Source organism: Mustela lutreola, chromosome 16 (assembly GCF_030435805.1).
Source record: "Mustela lutreola isolate mMusLut2 chromosome 16, mMusLut2.pri, whole genome shotgun sequence".
NCBI classification, from domain to species: Eukaryota; Metazoa; Chordata; class Mammalia; order Carnivora; family Mustelidae; genus Mustela; species Mustela lutreola.
Genome location: NC_081305.1, coordinates 49625251 through 49629425, shown reverse-complemented (window position 1 = coordinate 49629425; position 4175 = coordinate 49625251).

Here is a 4175-nt window from a genome sequence, read left to right as displayed (position 1 = left end):
CATTTGTGGGAATCTAGGGGAACTCCAGAGAGAGGGAATCCCAAGATTGGTCTTGAATTGTGTATCCCATAGGCACCTTGCAAGGCAATGATGTTTATGGTGATGGTGTTAGTGATAATGGGTGATGACCATGGTGGTCATGGTGATTATGGTAGTGAGAAGGAGGACAGTGAGCCTAATAGTGGCCATGATGACCATGGTGACGATGGCGATGGAAGTGATGTTGGCCATGACCACGGTGGTGGTGATGATGAAGGTGATCATGGGCGTGATTGTGATGATCGTAGTGATGACGATCGTGATGGAGATGGGGGGTGGTGACGATGGTGCCACCATTGGTACTGGTGAAGCCCCATGATGGCAGAGATCTTTGTCTTATTCACAGATGTATGCCCAGCTCTTAGAACAGAGCCTGACGTAGAGTGCACACGCCTTAAAAATCTTGAATGCATGAGTACATAATAATAATAATGACTAATATTTGTTGAATGCCTCTTCTGGATCAGGCTCTGTTTTGAGGGCTTTCTGTGCATAACGTCACTTTATCTTCACGAACACCTGCTGAGGAGGGTACTGTTACCACAGCTCAGCAGAGAATGGGTGGGCTTTGGAGCCCAAAGGCCTAAGTTTGCCTGTGGTCATGAACCTGAGCCAGTTACCTAACTTTTTGGTCTGAGTTCTTTCAGCCATGTAAGTGGGGTAGTAAGTGCACACCTCATGGGTGGTTGTGCTAATTCTCTACGTCCATGCGTGTGTTAGAGCACTTAGAATGGGGGCCGGCTCTGAATAAGCACTTGTGCTGTGCCAGCTGTTGTCTTTGTCCCCTTTTTACAGATCAGGGCACTGAGGTCCCAGGTCTCTTAGGGAAGATGTGGTGGAGCCGTGATTGGTAGCCAGGCCTGTCAACTAGGCCCTTGCTCCTAAGTCAGACTAGCCTGGACTCGAAACCATGTCCAGGCAGTGGGACTCTGGGAGCTTGTTTCCTTTCTCTGAACCTCAGTCTCATCAGTGGTACATGAGGATAGTAACAGCACCTGCCTCTGGGGAGGTGGTGGTGGGGAGGATTAGAGAGGTAGCCGAGGCAAGGACGGAGCTCGCGTGTCATGTGCTCAGTTAACAAGAATGATCTTGTCCCTTCCTGACTGCGCTTCTCTGCGTCTGACCCAGTGTGGCCTCTTAACACACTACATCCCATCCTCACCCCAGCCCTTTGAGGGAGGACCTTGATCCCCATTTCAGAAAGGACACTGAAGCTCAGAGAGGGCAAGTGTCTTGCCTAAGGCTACACAGCAGAGTGGGAACTCAAACTCAGAAAAATGCGATGCAAATTCCCCTGGTTTGACCTTGGCCTGGGGTTCCAGGTTAGGACTCCTATGATGGCCCCTCTTTGAGTGACCTTGGGTGGGCTCCTTCCCATTCTGGGTCTCCACTTATAAACTGGGGGCCACCTTGAAACACTGAAGGAAGCTCCAATTCTGGTTTCTGTAGCCTCGGACAGGAGAGACCGTTCCCTCCTCCTCCTCTCCCCAATCTGGAGCCTGGCTCAGAGGTCCTGGAAGGTCATGGAGCTGGCGCCCCCACAGTCCGGCAAAGGCCAGCAGGGTCCAGTTACGTGTTGGGGGCAGGGAGGGATAATGTGTGGGGGTCCTGATAGATGGACTGTCTGCCCCCGCCAACAAGCAAAGAAGCACGCAGAGAATTCTGTTCCCCGGGTCTCATTAAGCCCCAGACTTAAATAACTGCTGACTAGTAAACAGGGAGGGCTGAGGGGGCCCCTGCCTGCCTGCCCCTTGCCCTCCTGGGCAGTCAGGGGCTCAGAGGACAGCACACCGACCTGGGAGCAAAGGGTCTGCTTCCCTATTTGAAGTTGGGAGCAGGCACACCCCAACTCTGGGTCCCCCCTGAGGGCCCCACTAGGAGTTTAAGCTCCAGGCTCCCATCTGTGAGCCGGATTTGGGGAGGGTAGAGTGGCTGGCTGTTGGGCACTCTGGCCCCAGGTCCCTCCACCCTCTACAACCTTCTGCCAGCCCTGAAGAAGCGAGTGCTTAATTATCCGGTCACTCTATCCCTGCTTGGCCAGGCAGCTAAGCCCAAACATCTGGCCCTAGGGCCCAGGGCCAGGGTGGGTGACCAGCCCCCACCTACTGTTGGCCCTGACCTGGACACCTCCCATGGGACAGCTGAGCCCTATCCTGTGCCTGCCAGCTTGCAACAAGCCCAGAACAGTAGCTGCAGAAGCCTAGCGATCTTGACCTTTGCAGAAAAACACATTTGACAAAATTTAACAGCCATTCATGGTGAACACACAGACACACACGCACACACACACTCTTAGCAGAATAGGAGCAGAGGGGGCTACCTTAATCCCAGGAAGCGTGGAGACACAGATCTGTCCTTTCCCGTGGGCAATCTGACTGTCCATGTAGAAAACCCCGGAGCATTCAGCGCACAAATGGTTAGTGTTAATAAGAGATCAGTGAGGACGCAAGATCAGTATTCTAACATTGTGTCCCTTGCACCAGCAAGTGTGGCCCATGCCCTGGGAACATGGGCCTCACCAGCACCACCTCAGACTCTCCGGATCAGATTGGAATCCACGGTTTAGCAAGCCGGCAGGTCATTGTGGCTGGCGGCTGGAGGTCTGAGAAGCGCTGCTCAAGCTATTTGCATTATCTGTGCCCCAGCACCCACCTGCAGGGACTCTGCCCCAAAGCTTGTTCTCAGAGGTTTGCTGGGTTGGCCCCTTCTGGCCCCCGGGGTTGGCCTGCTCCCCGCTGCAAGCAGCTTGCAGGTGGGGTGCCAGTGGGTTGGTTTAACACTCTGCTGATGCTCTTCATGATTTTTGATCCTGAGTTTTCTAAGTGAAATTGATGGGGAAGGAGCGCGGGCTCATGCAAAGACACTTCCCTGATGGGTTCTGGTCATAGGACCCCATCCCCAGCGAGTAGCTCCATGCCCCAGGCCCAGGGGAGGGCATGGCATCACTAGCAAATGGCAGAGAGGGAGAAGGAAAGGAAAAACTTTTTTTTTGAACCAAGAAGCCCCACATTTTCACTTTACACTGGACATCTACATGGTCCTGCTTGCAAGCTTGAGGTCCCAGCTTAGGGGGTAGGGCAGAGTGTCCTTGGCAACCACCAGCTGGGTACACTTTAGAGGTGTTGGGCTGGGGTGAAGATCTGGGTTTGAATTCAGACTCTTCCATCTTTAGACTTGCTGGTCATTAGAAAGTAGGTTTCTTCCCGTTGGGGCCTCAGTGGTCTTTTCTGTAAGACAGAGCGGGGAGTAGGTTCTGTGTTTAAGGCCCTGGTTTGTGATTGACTCAGAGCTATGAGGAGAGCAGCGTTTTCTCTTTTCTCTTTGATGGGAATTCAGAGGGCTGGAGAAGGAAAGGAACTGATTAAGGCATGAGAACCTTGGAAATGCTTCTTTTGTGGTATTTTAGCCTCATTGAGATGAAATCTGCATGCCATGAAATTTACCCTTTCCCCATGTACAATTCGGTGGTTTTAATATATCCAGAGTTGTGCAGCACTCACCATAATCTAATGAGTCCACCACCACGCCCCCCGAAGAAGAAAAGCTGTGCCCCTTACCCGTCATTCCCTGTCTCCCCCTGACAGACCCACCCCCGCATCTGCCTGTTCTGAGCATTTTCAGAATGGAGTCCTGCAGTGGCATATCTTGCACTGCTGACCTCTCTTTTCTCACGGCGTTGGTGACGTCCACCCGTGGTGTGGCACGGGTTGGGGCTTCGTTCTTTCCCATGGCGGGGTACTAGTCCAGAGTCTGGATGGACCACCTTGTGTTTGCTTAGCTGTGGACAGACACTTGGGTTGTCTCCATGGTTTGGCTTTTGAGTAACGTACTAGAATATCTGTGTGGATGCATGCTTTCCGTTGCTTGTGGGCACGAACCTCAGAGTGGAATTGCCGGGCCACGTGGTGGTTCTGTGTCTGATGAGCTGACAAAGGCCGGCCTGTCTCCCACGATGGCTGCACCGTTTTTTACACTCCCTCCGCACTGCACTGGGATTCTAGCCTCTCCACGTCCTCACTAACACATGGCAGTGAGTCTGGAAGCCTCTTGAGCCCACCTCTTCTATCCCGACGGTTTACCTGCCCCAACGCACGTGTCCTCCCAGGGAGGGACGGCCGCCTCACAACCCCCCATGC